Here is a 15,818-nt window from a genome sequence, read left to right as displayed (position 1 = left end):
ATGTTAAAGGGGAAAAATGCCCTTTGGGGCCTGGGGCGATGCACTCAACAGTAGAGCATCTGCACATCTTGCAGAATTTGGCTCCCAGCACCCACATGGGTCAGCTCACAAGCGCTTGTAACTCCAGGTCCTTGAGGATCTGTAACTCTCTTGTGGCCTCTGCAGGCAAGTGTGCAGACACGTGCGCGCACACATACAGACACACGTGCGCATAAATTTAAAACATTTCAAAACTACTCCTCTGAGCTCGAGATGCTTAGAGACTCTACGAGATGGAAATAAGGGGGTTGGCTAAGACCTCAGCTCCTCAGGAGCTCGAACTGTCACTATCTCAGGGGTTCTAGTAACTGACTGAAAGGATCGCATGAACACAGTGCTAGCTTCTAAGGTTTCCCCTAACAACCACGCTTCTCTGTTAGGATGTAGCGGAGGCTACTGTGTGAACACGGTTTTGCTGCGTCTGATGAGAGCTGGCAAGAGCCCTTCCCGTTTAGCAGAAATGGAGAGTCAGTGTATCTAATCTTGTGTACCTTTTTGTTAATCAGTATTTACAAAACCTTATTTCCCCACCTACTAAGAAATGTTCTGATATGAAGGATCTAAGTCTTGAGATGGAGATGGTTTCTGTTTTTTTGTTTATTTGTTTGTTTTGGTTTTTCCTTTCTTTCTTTCTTTCTTTCTTTCTTTCTTTCTTTCTTTCTTTCTTTCTTTCTTTTCTTTTTTTTTTTTTTGTCTCTTTTTTTACAGCCACAGTGTCTCTTACTGTCGTGGTCGTCCTTAAACTCAGTAAGTAGACCAAATGGCCTTGAACTCACAAAGACTCAACCGTCTCTGCCTTCTAAGTGCTGAGATTAAAAGTATGCACCAGTCTGTTTTCATCCCCTGGGTTTCCTCCCTTTTCCTTCCCTTCACCATGACTGTTCTTGGAAACATAAATAAAAACACTAATAATATAGTTAATGTTTTCTTTTTCATAGAGGAGGTTACTCAGCGTGCACTGCTGTACAACTTGTGCTTTTCACTGAAAGTGTCTTAGCGATGTCACCAAAAACATTTTTAGGTTAAAAAAAAAAAGAGTCACATTTGTTTGTTTGTTTATTGTATGTGTGCAGGTAGCACAGCATGAATATGGAGACCTGTGGATGATCTGGAGGTTGGGGGTCAGTTTTCTTGTACTATGTGGGTCCCAGGGATTGATTTAGGCTGTTGTGCTTAGTAGCAAGTGCCTTTTGCTGTTTTTGTTTTTAACAAAATATTAATGGTTTGATTTTATCAATAAAAGACTTGGGAACCAGATGCTAGGGTGAAAGCCTACTAGCTCAGAGAGGCAAAGAAGACATACAGCTGACCTTCACCTTAGCCAGTATCCCAAAAGGAAAAGGAAGTCTCCGTCCCCATGACTAAAAAATCCTCAAACTGAATGTCCCTCCCTTCTACTTCCTGTGTGTCTCTCTATCTGTCCTCCTGACTTCCTTTTACTCTCTATGTTTTTTTCCTATGTCAACTGGTTACTTGCTCTGCCTCTTGATCTATGGTTGACTTTATTTAATCCTGCTTACAATACTCAAGCCGAAAGTTCTTGGATTAAAGGTGTATTCTAGGGCTGAGCCACACCACAACTAAAAACAGGTTTTTCCAGTAAACAACACAATCTTAAGGTTCATAGTGTGATCAAATATCCTGCAACATTTCCCCCTTTTTGTCTAAATGATAAGGAAAGGTTTTAACTCTAACACAGCAAAACTTTTACAATAACGAAGCTAATTCTGCCAAGCTTTCCAGAATGTCCAGCTTGGTTGCATGTGGCAGTTTTAAGGTTAAACACTTTTGAGTTCAAAGTTCTGTAAAATGTTTATGTCAGTCCCCTACAAACTCAGCAATTTGAATGCCCTGAGCAGTTTGAAGCCCAACGCTGATCTTTGGACGGTATTTGTCAGCTTAGTAGCAATACCGGCTAGGTAGAGCATAGCGTTAACCCAAAGATGTCCACTGGTGGTGCAGAACCTGGCAACAGAAGAGGCATGAGGCAGCTTTCCCCAGTGGTTAGCATTACCACAATCCAAGTGGATTTGTCATTGTAGGGCCCCATCATTTTCTTGGAGACCTCAAAGGTTACTGCTAGGAATGGTCACAGTTTATTGTAGAAAACCTGAACATTTTAAATGTTTAGATTCGGCAGATCTCCGAAGAGTCTGAGGACTAAAATCTAGTAAGCATATCTGAGGTACACAAACTTTGTTTCTAGTTACCTGCGTTAGACTCAAACCTGAAAACACGTACAGGAAGCTAGACGAACCTTATTTCTAAAATTATTACTCTGTATGACTACTAGTATCATGACAGAAAGTTTTTCTATACATAATAATCTTATAGGTTTTGAGATATTTATACCTTAAGAAAAGGCTTAGAGAGTCAAATGAAAACCAAAAGATTATGAGATTAGTGGCAATAGAATTGTCCCTTATTTTTCTCCTCTGTCACATACCAGTGGCTCTTCTGATATGAGACAGAGATTTTGGGTTTTTCTTTAACAAGCATGCATGAGTTTAGAGAAGGAGAGATCCATACTCCAATCCCAAAGCCAGCTTTCATTTTCAATTGAATTGGGACCACAAAAAGACCCTTTGCCACTTATGTCTGTAAAGGGCAGCGGTACCACTTGGCCAATTTTCTCTTTTTCTTGGGACATTTTCTTTTGATGATCTGTCCTTTTTCTTCAGATGTTTCACTTGTCCAGTGGTCTCTGGATTCCTTATTTGGATGCTTTTATTCTCCTGGAAAGATAAAAACAAAACTATGCCCCAGCCCTAACTCTGGGCAGGGATGGGAGGTGGGGGTGTGTGTTCCTTTTTTAGCAGGTTATACCTTTCCTAGGACAAAATGGTTTTTGGCAACAGAAAAAGTATTATCTCTCAACTGAAATTTAAAAAAAAATTATTTTGAAAATTTGAAACTAAATATACCTTAGTATGTATGGATAAATATACCTTTATTCCCCCTTCTCTTTATATAAAAATTTAAGGTTTAAGTGTATTCATTTTTAGATCACCAAGGACATTCAGTTTGATTTCCAGCCTGCCTTTTGTAGCTTTTAAACTCAAATCACTATAATTCTTATGCGCCTGCCCCTGCCTCCCAAGTGCTGGGATTAAAGGTGAACTGTCTCCTGGCTATGGATTCCCCATAATAGTTATTCTCAGAGGGTTGTCCCGGTTTAATTTGGTTCTCTAGTTCCCCTTATGTTTTAGTGTTAGGGGTAAACTTTCAAGTTTTTCAAATGTGTAATCAATCACTCTTGCTGCTTTATCCCGAATTTGTTCCCTGACAAATTTTAATATTCTAGTCTTCATTAAACACGATGCTAATTTCTCCACTAGTTCCTTCTTTTCAGACATTTTGTCTATCTTGCTTGTATGAGGTACATAAAATTTGATGTCTTTGATAGGTTTTGCCTTTGCCATTCATGCCTCCCATGACCAGCTATCTTTGGCATTTATCTGTCAGTTAGTGGTTTTCCATGTTGATGACCACACCATACCATTGCATGTGCACCGTGAATTGGAAAAGATAGAGGTTTTCCTTTTGCGCTCCCAGCTGTTTGTCTTGTAACCAATACTACTGCACTAACCTTGTGGTTCCTTCCTCAGTACTGGCCATTCCATCCCCCAACCCCCATCTCTAGGCTGCTGCTTTCCACTAGTTTTGGTTCCATCAGTGGTTGATGAACCATCAGTAAGCCAGGCATCAGCCAAAGGTTGTGAGCATCCCATTGGTTCCAACAGTTCATTGGGTGCCTCTCTTAGGGAGTGGTGATCGTTTAGGGAAGAGGATTATAGGCAACTGAGCTATTTCATCAGTGTGGGAAAGCACACCCTTTGCTCCCACATCCCGGTCATGAAGGAATTCAGATAGGTACCAGTTCCACTGTAATACCTTTCCTTCCATGGCTAAGGCTTCAAAAGACTCTGCCTTCAAAGGGATCCAATCCATCACGGTAAGGGGCACCCTTATGACTATAGGGTGGTGGCAATGACTGTGTATAAAGTTCTCCATGCCTTGTAAGATGTCTAGATTTGTTTCTCAAAGAGAGAACATTTATTTATTCTTCATATATGGAAAGCATTTGCAATAGAAGCCAACAGGCAAATGTTGGTGGACTCTTTTTTTGCTTTATGAAGAGTCCTCACTTGCCAATTTACCAATAAATATGATACTCATAATTAGGGAATCATCTGGTTCAATATTGGTCAGGGTTGCATGCACAGAGATGATCTTACCAGCAGCTGCCAAAAAGCTGCTCTTTGTTCCTGTCCCCATCGGAAACTAGCTGTTTGTCTAGTAACCGTTTGAGGGTTTTTACAATAATCTGTAAATATGGTATGTGATTTCTCTAGTGTGCAAACATACCAGTTAGGAGCTGCATCATAATTTTGTCCATGGGTGGTGGAATTAATGGTGTGCACCACCATCTCATTCACTGTAACTCTAGACTTTAGAAAGTAATCAGCTTATAGAGATCTGCCTGTCTCTGCCGAGATTAAAGGCACGGGACAACTCTGTCCTGCTCAAATATTTTATCTCAGCTCCAAATCACTCCAACTCTTAGAGATTTAAAAAAAACAAGTTTGAACTGTAGTAACCTTTGATTTACTTAAAACATTTAAAATCTCTTAACTGTGTTTTTAATACCAAACAGCAAAGATATGCTTTTTATTTAATAAGAAAATGCAAAAGCTGATGTCCAAGAGGGCGTGGGCCACATGCCATCTGCAGTCTAACATCCTAACATGGAATTAAGACACATGGCTTAAGAAAACCCATTTTTTTTCATTTCATGCCAGTAAGGCCAGTTTGGAGGGTGGGAAATCAGAAGACTAGAACACTGCTATGTGTAGCTATTAAACCGCTCGTGGTTGGACCAGGCGTCACTTAAAGGCGTGATGGTGCACGCCTTTAATTCCAGCACTCAGGAGCAGAGGCAGGCGAACCTGAGAATTGGGGGCCAGCCTGGTCTGTATAGACTAGCAAATGCCTCTGCTCCTGAGTGCTGGATTTCCCACCCTCCAAACGCTTGTAAAAGCCCACCTTTGACTGGGCCTAAGAACGCCCAAGGACACGGAGCTGGCCATGGAGGGCCAAAGATCTAGAAGTGACAGGCTGGGTATGCTGGTGCACGCAGATAACAGAATGGCCTCTTCATTAGTAGAAACAGAAGGACATGGTGATAAAAGCGACTTTCTTGAAACTGGTATGATTACCTCTGTTGTGACAAAAGTGAAAGGAAAGTGTGGAGTCACTGACATCTTTTAGCAGGAAACTGTCACCACTAACCGTTTCCAGATTTGACTGGTACAGGCCCCTGAATTCTGGTTCCTGGTCTTGCTTTCAATTTCAGGAGTGAGCTGCTTGGATGCTGCCCCCGTTTATCTGTTACCTTATTTTTAAAACCTTGCCACTCCTTCCGTGGGCCTAAAAATAACGTTCCAGGCTGGCGGCTATCAGACCCGTCGCTGGAACCACTCCACCTTCTGGGGAGGATCCAGCGTGATGCCTGTCTTCCTGCATCTTGGCCAGGCTCCGGGAGCCTTCCGTTCAGGACGGCCTCAGATGGCCCCTTGCATCAGCTCGCCCAATCCTGGGGGCAGCTACGGCACCAGAATGTACCACGTGGTCCCCTCCCGATGGGCTCCTTCTTTTCCTGCCAGAGCCTTGGAGGTCATCCCAAACTCCACGGTGAGCCTGGCTCTCTGTAGCACAGGCGATAGGGTTGCAGATAAAACACAGGATGGTGCACAGTTGGATTTGGCTTTGAGTGTAAGTATCGTGCGCGGACCTACCTGCACCAAATGTTATTTGTTATTTAGACGAAAGCCAAATTCAACAGGCTGGTCTGTATTTTTCTTTGCTAAATTTGGCAACCCCTGTCATCCACCTCTTCCCAAAATAGCCAACCATGCCTCCCACCACCACCTCCCTTTCTTCCAACTTCCAAATCTCTCCCATAAGGCTAGGTTCATTAAACTGTTACCAGAGCCGAGCAGGGTGTTAAGTCTGTGGGTCGCAGCTGGGTTTTATTTTTGAAGCCATTGGTTCTGGCCAACGCTGGTTTGTCAGGTTAGTAAATCTGTTATATGAACACTGAGGACATGTCGGTGGTAGTTGACTACCAGGACAAATTCCTGAATAACTAGATGTTAGGGGCTGGGGATACGGCCCTTTGGTAGTCTGCTGGCAAGAGTGAAGCCTAGAGTTTGATTCCCCCGGCACAGCATAAACTAGGGATCATGGCAAACATCCTAGAATGCAGGGGGTGGAGGCAGGAGGATGGGAAGTTCAAACTCATTCTTGCTACATAAAAATATTTAGGTCAGCCTTTCTCAAAAAGAAAAAAGTTAGCATGTGTATAAGGATGGGGTGAAGGCTGATTCTGATTATCTTAAAGGAGCTTGTGAGGAAGAAAAGGTACATACACACATCTAACTCAGCCTGTCTCAACATTTGGCCTGAAGCTTTGGCATTGTTTTGTCTACTGTGCCCTCTCCCTCCCTTGGTTCAGTCTGTAGGAAAAAGTTAGAGGATTCGGGAGAGCTGGGTCTTGAAGCATAGAAAGCAGAGGAGGTCATGGAAACAGAAACAACTGCTAAACAGCCAAAGGTTAGGAGTGAAATAGCCCAGGAGGAGAAGTAAAACCAGGAAAAAACGTTAAAATGAGGAGGTTTGACATTTAAGGAAAAAGTCCAAAGTTGGCCAAGGATGTCTGATTATTGCAGGACTCAAAACCTCTGAATGATGAAACTTTTGAAAAAGGAAGTCAGGGGAGCATGGGTGCCCTGCTGGTCTGTGCCTCCACTCCACACTTCTCCATCCCCAGCCTGAAGAAGCCACTCAGAGTAGCAGCCCCCCTCATACATATTAGGAATACATGGGGCCACAGCCTCGTTTGGAGAGACAGACTCCATGCAAGCAACTTTCTCACATGCTGTAGTCCAAGAGGCTAAGAGTTTGGCCAGTCATGAGTCAGACATGCTACAGCTGCGTCCCCTGTGACATCCACACCCATGCCTGGAGAACTGGCTGCTCTGTAGAGCCATCAAATTGCATTTGAGCTATGCTGTGGAGCTTGGGATCCCATGTTCAGATCCGACCAGTGCAGACAGGTGGAAGGTTCGAGGCGTCATGTCACTGATGGGGAGCAATTCATCAGGGCTTGGCCAGGACTTTGCCTGATTCGAACACTAGCGATCCTAAAATCCCACGCTCATGCCAACAGGAGTGGGCACCCTCAAATCAAGGCTCTTAGGCTTTAGTACCACAGTATCAGTTTCCTAATCTCTGAAGTGTTGGGGCTGGCCAGTGCGGTTTGTAATGCTACTGTCGGATCTCAGAGAGTCTGGTTTACTTCTAGGCTCCTGTTCTTCACTTCCCTGCAGCTCAGCAGGAACAATCCCTTGATCCGAGTCCTGAGTCTGAAAAATTGGTCAGCGGTGTGTTAGCGGGAGAGGTCTGTAGAGTTTACAGCTGAGAGCCCACAGTGGCTCTGGAAGACAGCATGTGCTCAGAAGTTACACCTGAGCAGCTCACGCTGCCTCACACCGCAGGGAGCTCTCTGAGGCAGTGGCTCTGTGCCATTGTGAGAGGTGGGCAGGTTGTGGGGGAACTAGGGAACCAGGTTAACTGTTGGTCTGACGGGCTAGTTTAAGGCAGGACAAGGCCATTGTGGTGGTTTGAATAAGAATGGCTCCCATAGACTCCGATGCTTGGTCCTCCATTGGTGGACTGTCTAGGAAGGATTAGGACGTGTGGTCTTGTTGGAAAAGGTATGTCTCTCATTTCTCTCTCTCTGCCTGCAACTTTAAGATCAGATGAAAGTTCTCAGCTACCGCTCCAGGGCCACGCCTACCTGCCTGCCGCCCCGCCATGCTTCCCTCCATGATAATGGACTAACTCCCCTGAAACTGCACCCAAGACCCCAATTAAATGTTTTCTTTCATAAGTTGCGTTGGTCATGGTATCTTTTCACAGCAATGAAATATGACTAAGACAGCCATGGATGGGACAATCCTGTGTGAGGTGAGCAAACTTTTACATGACCCGAACAAAGTGAGCCGTTGGAATCAGAAACTGCAGGAGAAAGGGAGCAGTCTGCTGATAGTCATGCATTTTGTTACGATCTCAGAAAATGAGGTAGGGAGACACAGAGGAAGTCATGCCGTCATCAACTTCTAGTATCCATAACCACAAAAAAATCCCTCTGGAGTCAGTGTTCTCTCACTGTGCGACTGGGGAAGTAGGTGGTCGGAGCACATGAATTTGCTGATATTTGACCTTTCTGATTTGCAGAAATGGGGAAGGCCGCATGACCCTGTTTGGTAACCTGCTCTCTTTTCCTTGGCTTCCTTATGCATGAAATGCAGTGAGGCACCGGCCTGGAAAGAACACTATGAGGTCTCAGAGCCCCACACAAGCAGTTCCTGACTCACAGTTCACAGTCAGTGAGCTCTGCCAGGTGGCTGCCACCATCACTGCTGGTAAAAGAAGCGCACGGCACACTTGGAATCCACCAGTTGACTGAGGGAGACCTTAGCGCTTCACAGGACGGGAGCCAAGGGCAAAGCCAGCCCTTGCCTCACTTTAGCCAAACTGTGGAACTTCATTCTGCTCTCAGGAAGAGTCCGCAGAATGCCTTGTCCAGGTGGTCTGGAGAAGTGAGGCTGTCTCCTGACGTGGACACTGCAAAGCATGGCAAGGGGCTTTGAGGATGGGGTCAGCTCTAAAATAGGATCCTGTCGTCAGACTTACCTCTGCTTGCAGCAACCACGTGACAGGCCTTCTTATTCAATTTAACCATACACACATAAAATGCACTCACTCTGAGAAGCACACAGAAAACAAACACAAAAGCCTCATCATTACCAAAGTGCCAAAGAGTCACACTGCAGTTCTCTCCACTAATAGAAAGAAATAAAGGCCTAAGGTAGAATCAATCGTCACAATTAAGAGAATTTATAAACACTTTTCCTTCGGCTTTGGATGGCTCCAGGGTTAGGAAACAGCTTCCTTACTAGGCTGAAGAAGGGCATTTTAGATCTTGTTCTATTTTTCTTCCCTCGGACACTCAAGATCATTGCTTTGAAGCTAATTCGATCTGTCCAAGAGAGAACAGGGAACAGGCCTGTTTGTAAGTGTTGGGTAGGAGAACCATGAGACTCCAATGCCAGTGCTTCCCCATTGTGCAACACCCACGGAGCTGACGTCAGACGTGAAAAAGAAAAAGGCAAAGAAAACCTTAGGCCTGGCTTGGTTTGAAGTTTCTCTTAAGCGGGCTCTCTCAAACGTGAGAAAGTTCAGCTCTCAACATGCATTAACAAAAGTTGTTTACCACACGGCGCCTGGTTGTCCCTCAGTCACTTTGCTTTTGAAATCCATTCCTCCCTGATGACAAAGGCTGGGCTTTTTGAACTTTTGAATATGGCTAGGCAGGGCATTTTTGACTTGGCATGACTCTCTTACATGGATAGGAAAGGCTTTGCTGAGCACCTGGTCGTTTGTGGCCGTTAATTACTCTACAATTGTCACCATGCATTACCGAAACTTCGGTTTTTGACTAAATGCCAACTGTACTAAAACAAACATCGTTTGAAAGCCTGGCGTGCATCGGGGTGATCTCAAAATCCGTTCCCTAGATAGATTACAGTATGTTGGTGCACTTCAGGACGTTTCTGCTGTTGCTTTGTTTTGTTTGTTGGTTGGTTTTCAGTGAAAACATTTTGCTTCCACAGGGCATCATACCTCCAGCTACTCTGCCTGAGCTACTCGGCTCTTACGAGCAGCGTGCTTTCACAGTCTGCCTTAATGCTCCCACGGAAGTACCCCACCTCCGCCTCCACCAGGCTTACTCCAAGGCGTGCCTCACGACCGAGGCAGAGGCAATGACAAATAACTGAAAAGCCCAGGGCAAGCTGTGTCCCTACCCCCATGTGCCCCATTGCAAGTGTGTGCCCACCCCCCTACCACACACAACATAAACACATGCAGTAAGAGAGGTTTTATTGCAACCACATCACCTGTGGCTGGCCCTTCCCAGATATAGGTCCTCTGAGGAGACCAGGCCCCTGCTTAACTGAAAATGTAGTCACTGTGGTTGTAGAATGGCGGGCTGGGGAAATGAGTCGGTGGATCTTGCCAGTTTCGGGTGTGAGGACCAGAGTCCGGATGGTTGGCCACCCATGCAAACGCTGGGTGGGCATTGTGGTCCTCCAGGTGAGCTGACTAGCCAGGCCCATTGAATTGATGAGCCCTGGGTTCAAATGATAGACCCTACCTCAACGCATAAGGTAGAGAGTAATTGAGGAAGACATTGGCTTCTATACCACAAGCACCGAGTCAGCTTCATACATGTGGGACCACATACATACATAAACATGCATACACACTCATGAACTTCATACATGCAAACACAGACACATGCACGTGTGTATGTGTGTGATAGGATCTCAGGTGGCACCTTGGGGTTCAGTTAGGATGGTACGTTGAGAGGTTCATCAGGAAGGAGAATTCTAAGCTGCCAGCTTCCAAATGGAAGACTCCGAGCAGCGCCTCCTCACCTCCCAGTTAGCTTCGTGAAAACGGCACAGACACTCACCTCACAAGGACCCGGTGAAACTGAGTGTGGGGCGCATGTGATGGGGGACTTTGTTTTCACAGCATTTCCCTACTCCCTCCTCCTTCGAGGCACACACACAGGAGAGCACTTTTCAGCGTACCTTATCGCTAAGGTGGGACCATGCCACTGGATTTTGACTGAGGAGACATGGCACAAGCAGGATATGTGTTTCCAGAACCAGCCACAAACCCTGCTATGTGGTCTTCTGTATGCTCCGTCTGTGGCAATGGTTAGGTCCCAGTGTTGGAGACAAAGACATTTTAGGGTGAAAGGATCCTCAATCCCCATGTCAGCTAGAACTTGGAGAATCAGCCAGAACTGTGATGTGTGAGACAGATTCTACCATGTAATAAGATTTTAGGATACACATGTTGATACCACCCATCTAGCCTAGCGTAACTGAGACTATAATCAAACTATAATTAGTGATCGCAGACTACATTTCACATTATGGATGTATGCAAATACACATATATGAGGTACCTTAAAGTATGAGAGAGTGACAAAGTCAGTTATCTTCCCTCTTAGTGTGAAGAATATAAAAGTTTACTCTGCACAGTTCTAGGGGAAAGATGCCCCAAACTCGATGACTCTGGAGGGTGTGTCCGCTTTACTCAGGAGTTTACATTCACCTAGAAAATGGCGGGAGACCCCTGGCCTGGAGGAGGACATGCCAGCCATCAGCAGCATCTCAGCTATGAGGGTCTTCATTGCGTGGTCCTCTGCATTAGGTCCTCCTCATCTTAAACTCTCAATGGACTCTCTATACCTCAGGGTACGCCTCAGATCTAGACAACAACAAAACTCTGTCCTTCAGGGACCTTCAAACTTAGAAAACATTTCAAAGCAGGTTTTACCTGTTTGCTTATTGTTTCACGCAATCCCCAAATGGTTCTAACATGCACATGTTTGCTCCTTACTGTCTCCTCAGGCTGGCGAGCAGAACCTTACTGTATGCTGGAGGCTGGCAGCTAGTATTTTCCCCATAAACCACATTCTTTGTCAGGAGCTGGCAGGAGAGCCCAGCTGTCTTTGAGGACTAGGCTTCAAATTGCCTTGACTACAAGGCTGCTCACAGCCTTCACTAGATAAAGCTTTGTGCTCCTGTAGATGGGTGGGAAGGATCCTAGGGAGGGTCAAGCACCCATTAGTAACAGGTATTATTACCCTTGTTTGGATCACTTAGCTGGCTTTGGCCCATGGCAGAGATTTCCTTCCCAGTGGGCATGCAGGCTTGGCCGACACAGGGTAAGGGAGGAAGCAGGACACAGTCTGAGCTCCCTTCCTAAGGAAGGCTGGTAAGTGCAGCTGGTCCCCACCCCCACCTCCTCCTCCTCTCCCTCCCTCTCTCCAGGGTCTCACTTTGTAGCTCTGGCTGGTCTGGAACTCACTATGTAGACCGGGTTGCCTTGAACCCACAAATATTCACCTGCCTCTGCCTCTGCCTCTCAAGTGCGGGGATTAAAGGCTTGTGCTACTATACCCAGCCTGTTACATCACGTTCAAATAAATGGTACTAACCTTGCAGAAAAGAAGGCCTTAGTGCACTTTGTACAGTTATTATTATCATGGCAATGAGGATTGGTAACCGGAAGTTATTATTATCATGGCAATGAGGATTGGTAACCGGAAGACAAGACATACCTGAGCTGCTGTGATACTGTTTTTAAAATCATAAAATTAATACATATTAGGCATGGTAGGGTACTTCTTTAATACCAGCACTCAGAAGGCAAAGGGAAACAGGTCTCTATATTGGAGGATAGCTGGGTCTACCTAGTGAGTTTCAGGCCAGCCAGAGCTGTATATAAAGAGCCCTGTTTCAAACACAAAGACCCCAAACCAATCCACACTTTAGCCAAGTGTACAAGTACATGCTACCTGTTACTTGTAGTTAGGGTCTGGGCCAAGTGTTTCAGAGTTCTTGACTTCTTACTCAGGAACTGAAATAAAGGCGCATATAGATTTGTAAAACTATCAAGGAAATTTTATTGTGGAGGCAGGAGAATCAGGAAGTCAAGGCCGTCCTCAGCTACACAGAGAATCAAGGCCAGACTGGGCTAGGCAGCACCCAGTGTCTTTTCTCTCTGCTTTTTCTAAAAAATTATTTTATTTTAAGTACGTTGGTGTTTTGCCTACGTGTATATCTGTATAAGGGTGTCAGATTTTCTGGAAGTGGAGTTACATGCAGTTCTGAGCCACCATGTGGGTGCTGGGGATTGAACCTGGGTCATATGGAAGAGCAACCAGTGCTCTTAACCACTAGCCATTTCTCCAGCCTGAAGGATGTAGTTTCTTAAATATACATATATATGATAAACTGACATTATGTCTTTTATTGTAATAAAATTTCAAAACACCTAGCCATACATAAAATGTTTTCAGAATACTTATCAGCTTCTGAATTACATAGTTAGCCATGAACATGTCTATTGCTGCTTTGTATGTTCTTGAGGAAAGAAATCATAGCTTCTCTCCATCTTTATACAGCTCACGATAACAGATTGAGTCCTATGTGTTCATAAATGAATGAGATTCAGTGATTTGAGGGTGGCCCTTCTCTCTGTCATTGTAAAACCTTGTCTATAAAAACTGGGACAAAATAAGAGTTGGAGAAATGACTCAGAGGTTAGGAGCAGTGGTTGCTTTTCCAGAGAACCTGAGTTTGAGTCCCACATGGTGGCTCACAGCCATCTGTAACTCCATTTCTAGGGGATCTCTTATCCAGTTCTGGCTTCCTCAGGTTCCAGGCATACTGGTACCCAGATATTCATGCAGGCAAAGCATCCGCACATTTAAATTTTTCTTAAAAAGGAACAAAATGGAAGCACTTTTTGTGCCTGATACCCAAAACAGAGGTTTGTGTCTTATACCCAAATAATCAAATAAAACCCCACAATAGAAACTACCAGTACGAAGGGGCATAACACATAGAAATATGAGGTGAGGCAGATGTTGGCTAAAATCCACCTCTGATTTTCAGCAGCAATTACCCACAGGAAAGCTGTTTAAACACCTTGATGTTAAAATTCAATAATACCTGGACCCATGCTGATGGAGGAATAGCTGAAAGGCTGATAATTGTCCCAATCATTGCCATGAGACTACTATTCTCTGTGTTTCACCCCCAAGAGCAGCGACATGCTGGACTCTGGGTACCAACGACAGATTCAGCTTCTCCTTCAGTGATGCAGTGATGGATGGATTGATTGATTAGTGGATCCATTCATTAGACAAGTGTTGATTGAAGCCTACTAATACCGGAGATGTGCTCAGTGAGATGACAAGACCTTTAGCACAAAACACATAACTCTAAGAAAGAACGAGACGGTAACAGCTGGCAACATTAACCTTCCACTATGCCGAGTACAGATCTCATTTCCTCCATTAAATTATTCTGAGGGCGGCTGGTATTTTCTTCCCTGCATCTTCTCCACATTCACTGAAGACTAAATTTATGAGCTTAAAGTAAGAGAGGCTTTAGAAAGTATCCAAACTAATAAGCCGTGCCTAGTTAGCCCGAGAACATTTCCCAGATGCGCTGGAGAAAGAGACAGGACTTAAAATTGGGAAATTGTGATGCTTGCCCATTCGCTAGTCCCGCAGCTTTACTGGACTGCAGGCTTTGGCTGCTCCTGAGAGAAGCAGCTGCTTGAGAAAGTCCAGCGGTCTCCATCAACTGTGGGACTTTGAAAAGATCTCCATGCAGGCCCCATATTAATCAACAAAACCAGAATCTTTAGGGTTGTGTGGAACTCAGGCAGCCACAGTGTGAAACCATGCTGGCTAAGGTCACTGGCCTACGAGTGTGGTTCTCAAGCTCTAATGCATGCCAAACTTACCTGGGTGGTGGCTTCAAACCCAGATCTCTGGGGCCCATCTCCAGGGTTTGGGAGTCAATGAGTCAGGAGCAGGGACCTAAGAATTTGGATACAGACATACATATATGGTTACAATGCCACTGGTCTGGGGACATTGTGAGGACACCTGGTCTAGGAGACCTTCACTGTCATTGATAACTAAATGGAACAGAATGAGATTTAGAGAAGGGAAGACCTGTGGGCTATTGGTTTCTCTTTTTCCTTTTCCCCTTTTTCTGACCAACCAAACTAGGTCATTCCAGAATTGGGAAACTCAAGCCTTGGGGGATTTTCTTGTTTAGTGACTGAGGTGGGAGGGCCTAGCCTGCTGAGGACTTTGCCACCCCCGGGCGGGTGGTTCTGGGACTGTAAGAAAGCAAGCTGAGAAAGCTCTGAGGAGAACGCCAGTGAGCGGCATTTTTCCAGGGCTCTGCCTCAGTTCTGGCCTCTGGATTGCTGGTTGAATTCCTGTTCTGATTTCCCTTCAGGACGAACTCTAAGTTGTAAGGTGAGATAACACGGCTTCCTCCCCGAGTTGCTTTTGTTCAGTGGTGTTTACCACAGTGATGGAAGCCACCTGGGACAGCTTGCTGTGCCTCCGATTCTCTTTGCAGAACCTGACTGCCCCGTGGGCTCAGCTCCACTTGAGAGATCTGTAGCCCATGAGGTTTAGTGGAACAGCCGGGGAGGTGGCTGTGACGTTTCAGTGAGGTAAGGTTCTTCGAGCCCTTCGTTCCAGAGGTAGCCACAGAAGAAGCACTCAGTCTTGCCCACATAAGCTCTGCAGGAACGGGCCTCTTCAAAAGTTCAGGTTTAGTCAGGTCTCTTTGGAAACCCAGAAACCAGACTCCTTCACAGCTTGCTCTCTCTCTCTCTCTCTCTCTCTCTCTCTGTCTCTGTCTCTCTGTCTCTCTCTCTCTACTTCATAGGCTGGTGAGGTGGCTCAGAGGTTAAAAGCACTGGCTGCTCTTCCACAGGCTCCGTGTTGGATCCATCGTCTGCATGACACCTTCTTCCTGCCTCTGTGGATCACAGGCATGCACAGACAACACATCCGTACCCATAATAAAATGATAATAAAAAGAAAAACTTTTATTTACTTATTTTTATGCGAATTGACTCTCCCACTGAGCTATAGCCCCAACTCTTTTTTTCAGGCTGGCTGTGAACTTGCAATCCCCCCTGCCTCCTATTCTCATGTATCTAGGATTGCAGGCACATGTCCTCACCTCACCCAGCTGAGGCCAATTGTTGGTTCCAAACCATGAGCTCTCCTTTCACCAGGTGAGAATTTC

At 45.2% G+C, this 15,818-nt stretch overlaps 1 long non-coding RNA gene across 1 annotated transcript; it reads left to right on the top strand.

The window, feature by feature from the left end:
- The first annotated feature begins 14,925 nt into the window (after positions 1–14,925).
- On the top strand, positions 14,926–15,586 carry LOC132656062 (uncharacterized). Its single transcript, XR_009594010.1, has 3 exons — positions 14,926–15,031; positions 15,138–15,234; positions 15,453–15,586. It is a non-coding gene; the product is annotated as an uncharacterized LOC132656062 (long non-coding RNA).
- Positions 15,587–15,818: the final 232 nt, after the last annotated feature.

This window comes from Meriones unguiculatus, chromosome 8 (assembly GCF_030254825.1).
Source record: "Meriones unguiculatus strain TT.TT164.6M chromosome 8, Bangor_MerUng_6.1, whole genome shotgun sequence".
Taxonomy (NCBI): Eukaryota; Metazoa; Chordata; class Mammalia; order Rodentia; family Muridae; genus Meriones; species Meriones unguiculatus.
Note: the sequence above shows the minus strand (reverse complement) of the source record. Positions and strands in the feature narration are given on the sequence as shown.